Source organism: Tursiops truncatus, chromosome 4 (genome assembly GCF_011762595.2).
Source record: "Tursiops truncatus isolate mTurTru1 chromosome 4, mTurTru1.mat.Y, whole genome shotgun sequence".
Lineage (NCBI taxonomy): Eukaryota > Metazoa > Chordata > Mammalia > Artiodactyla > Delphinidae > Tursiops > Tursiops truncatus.
The window spans coordinates 88,102,218-88,114,407 of record NC_047037.1 but is presented as its reverse complement, the minus strand read 5'-3'; the positions used below and the strand labels follow the sequence as shown (position 1 = coordinate 88,114,407).

At 37.2% G+C, this 12,190-nt stretch overlaps 1 protein-coding gene across 2 annotated transcripts in view; it reads right to left on the bottom strand.

Annotated features, from left to right (window-relative positions):
• MORC1 (MORC family CW-type zinc finger 1) overlaps positions 1–12,190 on the bottom strand; it is a 360,669-nt gene that overhangs the window by 319,281 nt on the left and 29,198 nt on the right. For both annotated transcript variants that reach the window (XM_073804253.1, XM_033855850.2), the window contains exon 2: positions 940–1,050. The gene's annotated coding sequence lies outside the window, so the exon portion shown is untranslated. The remainder of the gene's footprint in view (positions 1–939; positions 1,051–12,190) is intronic.

Sequence of the window (12,190 nt, the reverse complement as noted above, 5' to 3'; positions counted from 1 at the left end):
AATGGAATGGACAATTGGATAAATCATAAAAGTGAGGAGGAAAGAAATTTCAAAGATACTTCTAAAAATACAGACTCTGCTGTAAATAAATGAACATGTGCCTATGATTATTGGATGCTGATAAATCTAGGTTATAACTTCATTGGCCAGTTACTTCTCATCCCTAATACTTTCTATAATGGCAAGCAGCCAGCATTCTTGGGATGATGTATTATAATACTTTTGCATCATAAATCTTTGCATTTCACCTTAAACTGTAATATATCTGACAAGACAAAATAACAAATAGTGCCAGGTTTAGCTTTATGCCTAAGAAAGAACTAATTAGGCCAAAAAGATTGATAGTAATTGCTATGATTCTTATACGCTTGTTCATTTTCTACAGTGACTAGGAAGGGACAAAAGCCATACATTTGAAAACACCATTTATTAAAAACAACAATACAACTTTCTTAACCTAGAAATAAGGTGCCATAGGGACATTTTTTGACCCACTTACATTTGAGGAGAAGTCTCTCTCTCTTCTCTCTCTCTCTCACACACATACACACACACACACACAAACACACACACACATAATTTGAAATTTCTGCCTATCTCTTATTTACATAAACCTGTTTGAGAAATTTTAAAATTGTGAAAACACTGAACCAATCACCTGCCACTCTGGCCTTAAACCAGTAGCTATTTACTGCTTCCTTTTGTAAATAGCTTTGTTAAAACAACTGTTATCTGGGAATTCCCTGGTGGTTCCCTGGTTAGGACCCCACGCATTTACTGCCAAGGACAAGGGTTCAATCCCTGGTCAGGGAACTAAGATCCCACAAGCTGTGTGCCACGCCCCCTCGCCCCCCCCAAAAAACTGTTATAATTCTAAATCATAAAGTGTAAAGAAAGTGATAATGTCAATAACTTAAATAGGATTTTTTTGTTACTTACATTTCTTTGAATGAATCACCATTCTTTTCTATGAAATTACTTGAATTTCAGTTTCTTCGTGGCTTTTAGTTTTAGTTGATCCTGACTTGCTGTTGCTATCTATTTTTCAGTCTATAATAAAAGCAAAGTATTTCAACATGGAAATTGAAAACAGTATCAAAACAAATGACTTTCCTTATGAAGAATACATTAGACCATTAGTGTCTTGCTCATATTTTGTGGTCAGTATATTTTTGGAGAATTAACAATAGCAAAACAAACAAACAAAACCCTAGGAGAGTTCGTTACAAGCAGAACTGTCCTACAATAAATAATGAAGAAAAGTTTTCAGACTAAAGGGCAATGACACCAGATAGAAACTTAGCTCAGTAGGAGGAAAAATGAAGAGCACTGGAAATGTTAATTTTAAAAAGACAATAGATTGTTTAATACAAATATTATAATACTGTATTTTAAGGATTATAACATATGTAGGTTTAAAATATGTGACAATAACACTAAAAAGAATGAGTGGGGTAAGTAGAAATATAGGGTTACATGATTCTGACTACACTTAACTTAGTGTAAGTTATGTATTAATTCAAGGTAGACTGGGACAAGTTATAGATGCATAATGTAAACCCTAAACAACCACTAAAATATAAATAAGTATTTAAAAACCAATAGTGAAAACAGGATGATGTTAGCAAGACAGCAGTACAGGAATTTCTAGCACTTGTACCCTCCCAGAAACTATATTGAACAACTATATGGTAAGATATATACTAATCTTATACACTGTTCCTGAAAAATAAAGGAAGATGGAATGTGTCCCAACTCATTTTATAAGGCCAGTATAATGCTCTTACAAACATACACAAACATCCTTAATAAAAGAAAGGTAAATTAAAATTAGCAATATATAAAAAGGATTATTATATATCATGACCTAATTGGAGTTATCCTAAGAATGCAAGGAAGGTTTAACACTTGAAAATCAAAAAAAAAAAAATCATCTCAATAGATATAGAAAAAACAGTTGACAAAATTCAACAAATTATGACTAAAAAGCAAAAAAAAAAACTTCAAGCAAAGTGGTGATAGAAGGAAACACTCTAAATTTGGTATCAGGGTTATGTCAGCCTTAAAACCAGACAAATTTATTATCTTACAGTTCTGAAAGTCAGAAGTCCAAAATGGGTCTCACTGGGCTAAAATCATGGTGTTGACCAGAATGAGTTCCTTCCTCAAGGCGCTATAGGAGAATCCGTTTACTCGCCTTTTCCAGATTCTAGAGGCTGCCCACCTTCCTTGGCTTATGGCTCTCTTCCATCTTCAAGTAAGCAATGACCAGTCAAGTAAGTCTTTCTCACAGTGCATCACTCTGACTCTGACTCTGCCTCTCTCTTCCATATACAAGGACCCTTGTGATTACATTGATCCCAAATGGTTAATCCAGAATAATCTTATTTTAAAGTCAACTGATTAGCAATCTTAATTCCAACTGCTACCTTAATTCCTGGGGATTAGGACACAGACATTTTGGAGAAGCCACTATTCTGCCTACCACAATCTATACCTCCACATAATATCCACTCACCCTCTGGATTATTTCAGAGAAAATCCCAGACGTCACATCGTCTCATTCATAACTACTTCAGTATGGATTTTTAAAAGATAAAAATTCTTTTGAAAAGAAAACAATCACACCTAAAAAATAATAACAATAATTTCTTAGGATCATCAACTATCCAGTAATTATTTAAATTTCCCGGGACTTCCCTGGTGGTCCAGTGGGTAAGACTCCACACTCCCAATAGAGGGGGCCTGAGTTTGATCCCTGGTCCGGGAACTAGATCCCGTACGTATGCCGCAACTAAGAGTTTGCATGCCGCAACGAAGATCCCGCATGCCGCAACTAAGACCAGGTGCAGCCAAAATAAATAAATAAATAAATAATTTTCCCTTATTTTTTTTTTAATTGGGGTATAGTCCCTTATGATTTTTAAGATACTTTACAGTTTGTTTGAAAGAGAATTCAAATAAGATCCATACATGGCATTGAATAATATTCAATAGCATTGAATAATATGAATTATTCTTTTAATAATATTAAAAGAATAATATTGGGACTTCCCTGGTGGGCCAGTGCTTCTGTGCTTCCACTGCAGGGGGCCTAGGTTCGATCCCTGGTTGGGGAAGTAAGATCCTGCATGCTGCACAGCGCAGCCAATAAATAAAAAAATAAATAGATAGATAAATAATAAATAATACTATTTCTGAGGACCCCTAACATTACTTTAAATCATTTTAATTATATTGTCAGTTAGATACATACAAACATGAAACTGGATATAAATTCCTCATGTGTATGTCTCTCATATATCTACAAAATAAAAAATATTCTTGAAGAAACCTGTGGGCCCAGTTTGAGAAATATTGTTCCTATATCATTATACACAAAGTTCATTTTAAAATTAGTTGTTTCATGTCCTGTGAGAGTACTTCATTGTTGCCTAAAACTGTTGCTTAATTTCATCATTTAATTACCATTCTTCAGTAACATTTTTGTCACCTACTATCTACCATTCACTTTTCCTAGGTAGGGAAACACAAAGGTGAAAAAAACTTGGTCAGTTGCTCATAGTGGATTTTTCAAAAGGTTATGTATTATCCAAACAACTAGAATGTAAGCTATGTGAAGGTGGGAACCAGGTCTTACAAATCTTCATGTCCCCCAGGGGCCTAACAAAGTGCTTTTATAAAGTTGGTACTCAATCAGTGTTCAATAATTGATTAGACTTGAAAGCCTATATTTTAATTGCTCAGTTAAATTTAGCAGGCATACCTAGAGAGAACGAACCATAGCACCATATTTCTCTTTTTTGCTTTAGGATGAAGAAGCAGTGAGTGTGTGTGTTTGTGTGTTGGCAATTATGATGAAGAGAAGGATGTTTGGTGATAGTGACGGTGCAACAGCCACTGTGGTAACTTGGAGCTAAGCAAGTCATAAAGTTGACCTCGGTGGGTGCAGAGCCTCACCAGTCAGTGTTATAGATGGATAGCTATTATGGGTCAACAGTGATAGATGGAATTTGCTCAGAATAGCACAACACATTCAGCTCTTTGGAGACAATGAACATTTATCACTGATGATTAATCCTTTCATGAGTCCATTTAGAGGTTTAACAGCACTCTTTTCTTGCATTTTTGTTCCTTGTATATCAGTCCCATGGTCCCGCTCATTCAGGAAATGTTTAATTTCTGGGACTATGCTATGTATATAGCTCCTGAGTATTTAATCATAGAACTACATGGCAGATTTCTCCCAGCTTCTAGGACTCTCTCACAATCTACTTTCCAGCATGTGCACAGTCCTTATAATTTCTCCTACCATCGAAATTTTGGGCTTATGTCGTCAGACAACCTGGTACAAATTTCAATATAATATCTGAAAGGGATTAAACATTAATATACATTAACATATTTTAAAATAATGATCAATATGTTAATTCTCAAAGAGCAAAAATCTCAGGGAGGGTATATGGAGGGAATGCAGGTGAGTTTTGAAACACATGGAACATGCTGCTAACTGTCCAAGAGGGTAGGTAAAATTTGGTGACCTTGAGGAGAACAGGACTATAAAGACACTAAAAAAGGAGAGCTATATCACAATTACATAAATCTGGGGTATTCTATTCATGCCCATGCTCATCCCTGATGACATTATAAATCCTTTAAAGGTGGAGGCCTGATTATGCACATCTTTGCATTCCAACAGTAGAACTCAGTGTGCTTCATAGACCAACATCATTGCCATCACCTGGGAGCTTATTAGAAATACAGAACCACAGGCCTAATCCCAGACATAATGAATCAGAATCTGCACTGATTAATTAATTTTTAAAAAAAGAAACACTACGGTACTAGCATAGTGTCTTATACACCTTAAGATTGAACACGTGAAAACATCTTTTTAAAAAAGAAAAACGAAAATCTTTTTATCCGTGTAATAAATAAATACAAAACATCTTCTAAAAAAAAAAAAAGATTGAACACGTGTCAATTACCCTCAAAACACAAAGGTTTCATAGCTTGTAAAAATACCAGGTGTGAAGGTCTGAGAGACAAAACGTGATAACAGTTTAAGAGAGAAAGATAAAAAGCAGGCACTATATTAGCATGCACATACCAGGAACATTATACTTTTTGGGGAACCTGCCATAATTATATGCCAAAAGAATAGGATATTCTGGAGGACCTGTCTTCAGAGTGAGGTGTTTACCCCTGGATGTGTACAAAACAATCCAATGGAGTATAGGCATAAAATATTAGAATTTTTATTTTTAAAAGGAGCTATACTAATATTTAATATTCAGGTTGACATTGTTACCTACGCTCAGTACGCCAGACAGTTCATGAGATTAGTAGCAGCGCTCTCAGTTTATTGAAATTTTCTGCACTTTATGTGTGCCTTGTTAAGTGACTGTAACTAAATGAACAAATGACTTGAAAATGTTCCTTCAAGGGATATGTAGATTGAAGATAATACACAAGGAAAGCAATGGCCAAAAACAAACAAAAATAAAAGCAGAATAGGCATTTATATCCTTATGCAGGCTCTTTGTCAGTCACATTCAAGACAAAAGCAGTGGCAATAAAAACAAGTGTGACCTGAAGTCAGCCCAAAATTCCTACATTTTTTTAAAGCTTTATTGAGGTATTATTGATAGACAAATAACTGCACATATTTAGTGTGTACAATTTGTAAGTTTTGTTTGTTTGTAAGGTTTGTTTCAAACAATTTGTTTGAAAGGTTTATCCTTTTCTTTTACTAAATATAGTAAACATTTTGAAAAATTATTTAAAAGTACCATATAACCCCACTATCACTCATGATGGAGCTTGCCCTAAAAGTACATTGCCATCTCTGTTTACTATGCTTTGTGAGACAGGCTTTCCAGTAAGGACAGCTGATATATGAGATCTGAGGATATACTTAGTGAAAAAAAGCAAGGAGCAAAATGGTGCAGAAAGTGACAAATCTCTTTTAAAATTTAATTACACATCACTGTGAAATTGTAGAAAACTGAAGTCAAAGAGAAGGACCTACAGTATTCTAGAAAAGGGGGGGAAAGTCATATTTAAAAATAGGAATTAGCATAGCTTTAGACTTCTAAATGGCAATACTGGAAGCGAGAAGACAATGAAAAAAATGCCTTCATAATTCTGAAGATAAATTACTTTTCTTTTAGAATTATATATCCAATGAAGCTATTAATTAGTGTAAGGATAGAATATAGACATTTTCTGACATGCAATTTCCTTAAAAAAAAATTACTTCCCAGAAAACTCTTTCTCAGGAAGCTATAAGATATTCTTCATTAAAATAGTCATAGGCCAACAAAGAGGAAAATATGGAGTCCAGAAGAGAAAGGATCAAAATCAAAAACAAGGGAAGATGAAGGTAAAAGATGTTGACAAAAAATTAATCAGCCAATTTAAGAAAGAAATGGAAATTTTTATTCTATCCAAACTGAGGATTTTAACCTGGGAACAGTCTCTCAGAAAGCTCTGAGAACTGCTCTGCCCATTAGAGGTCAAAGCACAGTTACATAAGTTTCTGAGACAGAGGGCTGTACATTAAACACGGTTTACACCATCCAGATCTACAGGTATAAAGTGAGTAGTGGGTCGTGGGTCATTCGTGGCCCCGTACAAGATTAAGAAGAAAGGTTTATCTCTTGAGGAGTTGTGACCCTTGATGACATTAAGAAAAAAGGTTAGGAAAGTTATTTCCTGAGGAGGTCTGGTTAATGTGGATGCACAATGGGAGGGAGGAGGCCCAAATGAGCAAAGAAATTTTATGTTAAATTTTTCTTGTCTTGCAATAAAATGTGAATTTTATTTCACCAATGGAAATCCTGAATAAGAGTTTGCACTGTCCATCGTAGGTTGGGTGAACACTACTGCGTGGGGGCAGGTTGGAAGAATCTGGGAGACACTTCCCCTAAGATGAAATTGACAGACTCACTGTGGTGAGTGAACATATTAAGAGACTCAGACAAACTGACAGAGTGTTGGGGTTGAATTAGTGACTAGTAATATAGGTAACATTTATGGAATGCTTCCTATGTGGGCAGACACTCTTCTAAGCACACTGCATCTAAACCTTATGCAATGGATGTACCGATTGCCCCTATTTTACAGATAAGAAAAAGAAGGCAAAGCCAATTAACTAGCTAGCTCAAGGTCACACAGCTAGTAAGGAGGAGCACTGGGACTGAAACACAGGCAACCTGACTCCAGAGACTTTCTTGTAAACCTTATTCCACCCTAGTTTTCCAAGGGTACAGAAATGCCACCAGTTAAGAAAAAACAAGAAGAATCAACTTCAGGAAAAACAGAAAATGGCATAAGGAAAAGCAATGATAGTTTTCTATATGGTTGTGATGTGAATGGCATTTTCACAGTCATAATAATGTGAATATTAAATACTGATATTATGATACAGTGTTATTTAAAGCACTGAGGCATTTGGAAGGTGCTTATGCACAGTGGACATAGGAAGGAAGAGGAGAGCAAAATCCTTATCTTTTCATAGTAGAGAGCCAATAAAGTCTAAAATAAAAAGTCAACAAGCAGCAATACAAGCCTGTTAATTAGCAATATAGAGGCTAAAATCAAACAAAATCAACTTAAAGTATTAAAAGTATTTTCTTCTGGAGAAAGAAAAATGGAGTAGAAGAACTAGAGACTTCTGTTGATCTTAGCAAGTCTTTTGGAACTGGTTGATTCTTAATGTACATATGTTTAAACTATGTGTGTGCATTTAAACTACACAGATGCATGATTAAGTAGACAGTATAGAAGAGAAAAAGATGAAGTAACAAATTTTAAGAGAAGGGAGGAATCGTCTACATTTTCTTCCAGTCCTGTCCTTGTCCCTGAAGGAGTTCAGGACATGCACCCCAAAATATGTCACTTTGACATATTAATTATTCTGAGTTCAAAGCATTTGAGAAACAGTAGTTGCAGGAAGGGCTCTCTGACCTACCCTTTTCTACCTAAAAACAGGCCATAAAATTTCCCATGAGGGTACAAGTGCCCTCCCAGCACCAGGAAGAGAAGAACATCCTTATCCCCAGAGACTGGGAATCGACGCTGAAATGCATCTGTACAAACTTGCAAAATGTACAAACCCTAGTTTTGCACCCCAATATGTCTCCTAGTCACTTCCCACAATTAACTGGCCCTGCTCCAAACTCCTTTGTCTTGCCATTTCCTCACACATTTATCATTTCTTTGTTTAAAAGTTATAAAACCTTTCTGCTCTGGCCACTTCCTCAGGTCTTCATTCTCTAATAAAGGTCTCCATGTACACGTAAAAACAATAAAACTTGTATGCTTTTCTCTCATTAATCTTTCCTCTTATGTCAGTTTAAATCTTAGGTGCAACCAGAGATCCTAAAAGGGTAGAAAAGAATTTTTCCTCCTCTACATCCTTTTGAATGTATGTGCTGGTTCAGTTTTTTGGGAAGCTGGAACTGAGAATGAATTAGGAATGCAAATGGTTATTGGGAAGGAAAACCTGTGAAAGAAGAATGCAGGACACAGGATTGGTCAGAGGGAGCTGGGAAACTGTCATGCAGACCTGACAATGCCATGCAGAATAGCCCGGTGGGAATTCTGGAGCAAAGATTAGAGGAGACTGACATTGGGAGGAAGTGGCCTGGCCCTTGTTCCACCACCTCACTCAGTCATTAACAGGGCACGTGAAAAAGAGAATGAGCTCAGCTTGAATACTTGGAGGCTGTCAGCTAACTTCTCTACTTATAGATGGGCAGTGAGATTTTTCTTGAAGGAATACTTGAGCTGTGCCTTTTAGTGTCGGCCATAATATATTTCTTAAAAAGCAACAATTTGCAGCCATAGTGAACATGTGCTGCTTGCTGTTTTTCTACATACCTATGTTCTATTTCTATTTTCATATTCTTTTAATATTAATGAAGTTTTCATTACATTAAAATTAAAATTAAATACAATGCAATGTGTATGTTAATTTCAAACCAATAAAAAGGGATTCAGTGAAAACTAAATCTCTAGGTCAGACTCTAGTTGCTCCAGACACCCTTTCCAGAGGAACCACGATGACCAGTTTCTTGCATATCCTTTCAGAGATAGCCTGTAGATTAAATGACCTAATACACATGAACAGTTAAGAACATTACCTAACTCAAACCAACTGCCATGCAAATTTTGCTACTAGTAACAGTAATAGTGGAGGTGGAGGTGGTAGTACTGGTGGTAGGTAGGATGAATATCTATCTACCTCAATCTTTTTTAGTGGCTGCATGGTATTATAAGATAACAAGGTAGGGCTTCCCTGGTGGTGCAGTGGTTAAGAATCCGCCTGCCAATGCAGGGGACACAGGTTCTAGCACTGGTCCAGGAAGACCCCACATGCTGTGGAGCAACTAAGCCCACGTGCCACAACTACTGAGCCCACGCTCTAGAGCCCGTGAGCCACCACTACTGAGCCTGTGTGCCACAACTACTGAAGCCTGCGCGTCTAGAGCCCATGCCCGCAACAAGAGAAGCCACCACAACTAGAGAAAGCCCATGCACAGCAACAAAGACCCACTGCAGCCAAAAATAAATAAATTTTTAAAAAGCCTTAAAAAAAAAAAGATAACAGGGTAATACAATTTTTTAAACATTTTCTTTACACAAGGGACACTGAATGACAAAATGTTACTATAGTTACCATAATCTGCTAAAATAATGTAATAAACAAATACAGAAATTAGATGTGTCAAAAAACAAATTATCCATATAAAATTCTGCATGCCCTAAGATCTGAATTAGAGCATTAGAGTGGGAACTGGGAAGACCTGTGCTAATGTGATGCTGAGTGTGGAAGAGAAACGGGAGTCATATAATTGTTCAACCTCACCTCTAGTTAAGTGTATGTACTAGAAACTTAACACCTAGCAAAAGTGCTTATTTACAGAGATTTTATAAGCAGGGCCATGAACAAAAGAGATTTTTAATTAAATCAATTCCATTACAGGGATAACTACTTAAGGTCTCTGCTCAAAAGATAAGGTGACACCAGCAGCCTCCATGTTACCTTTGCATAATACACTCTAAACTGCAGGGGTATCTTAATTTCAGTAACTTATCTCACAAACAGATATGCTCTCTTCCAGAATAGTTTTTAAGATAAATAACTGGGTTCACAGTGTCTTGGGGTTTGAATTGTGGCTCTACCATTTATAGTTGGATGACTTAGGGTAAATTACTTAACTTTTCTTTTCAAGATTTTGGTTTTTTTTGATGTGGACAGTTTTCAAAGTCTTTATTGAATTTGTTAAAATATTGCTTCTATTTTATGTTTTGGTTTTTCAGCCGCGAGGCATGTGAGATCTTAGCTCCCTGACCAGGCATCGAACCCGCACCCCCTGCACTGGAAGGCGAAGTCTTAACCACTGGACCACCAGGGAAGTCCCAATTACTTAATTTTTCTGAGCTTCAGTTTTTTATCAGTAAAATGGGGAGGGGGGTGATGTGAAGGACCATATCAGTATTTGCGGCTATTAGCAAATATTTATATGCTGAATATTTATATGCTGAATATTTATATGCTCAGTTAGGATTAAAATAATTTCATTTAAAAGAGAACCATTGGGGCTTCCCTGGTGGCGCAGTGGTTGAGAATCCGCCTGCCTATGAAGGGGACATGGGTTGCCAATGCAGGGGACACGGCTTCGTGCCCCGGTCCGGGAAGATCCCACATGCCGCGGAGCGGCTGGGCCCGTGAGCCATGGCCGCTGAGCCTGCGCGTCCGGAGCCTGTGCGCCGCAACGGGAGAGGCCGCAACAGTGAGAGGCCCGTGTACCGAAAAAAAAAAAAAAAAAAAAAGTCTTCCAACAAACAAAAGTCCAGGACAAGATGGCTTCACACGTGAATTCTACCAAATATTCAGAGAAGAGCTAACACCCATCCTTCTCAAACTCTGCCAAAAAATTGCAGAGGAAGGAACACTCCCAAACTCTTTCTATGAGGCCACCATCACCTTGATACCAAAACCAGACAAAGATACTACAAAAAAAGAAAATTACAGACCAATATCACTGATGAATATAGATGCAAAAATCCTCAACAAAATACTAGCAAACAGAATCCAACAAAACATTAAAAGGATCAAACACCATGATCACGTGGGGTTTATCCCAGGAATGCAAGGATTCTTCAATACACGCAAATCAATGTGATACACCATATTAACAAATTGAAGGAGAAAAACCATACGATCATCTCAATAGATGCAGAAAAAGCTTTTGACAAAATTCAACACCCATTTATGATAAAAACCCTCCAGAGGGGCTTCCCTGGTGGCACAGTGGTTAAGAATCCGCCTGCCTATGAAGGGGACATGGGTTCGAGCCCTGGTCTGGGAAGATCCCACATGCAGCGGAGCAACTAAGCCTGTGCACCACAACTATTCAGCCTGTGCTCTAGAGATGCATGCTACAACTACTGAGCCTGCGTGCCACAAGTACCGAAGCCCACGCACCTATAGCCCATGCTCCACAACAAGAGAAGGCACTGCAATAAGAAGCCTGTGCACCGCCACGAAGAGTAGCCCCCGCTCACCACAAATAAAAGAAAGCCCGCACGCAGCGAGGACCCAATGCAGCCAAAAATTAAATAAATAAATAAGTAAATAAATTTTAAAAATCTTCCAGAAAGTAGGCATAGAGGGAACTTATGTCAACATAATAAAGCCATATATGACAAACCCACAGCAAACATCATTCTCAATGGTGAAAAACTGAAACCATTTCCTCTAAGATCAGGAACAAGACAAGGATGTCCACTCTTGCCACTATTATTCAACATAGTTTTGGAAGTGCTAGCCATGGCAATCAGAGAAGGAAAAGAAATAAAAGGAATAAAAACTGGAAAAGAAGAAGTAAAACTGTCACTGTTTGCAGATGACATGATACTATACATAGAGAATCCTAAAGATGCCACCAGAAAACTACGAAAGCTAATCAATTAATTTGGTAAGGTTGCAGGATAAAAAAAGAAAGAAAAAAGTCATCAAGAGCCTTCGGGGCATAGTGGGATTAGGAGGAAAAAAAACACTACTAATTTACACTGGGGTTGCATCATTGCTTTAAGCATCCTGTTTTTGCTTGTAGACTGAAACTTTGGTACAGAGAAATGAGGCTATCCTTAAATTAACAGATGTGCTCTAACAGCC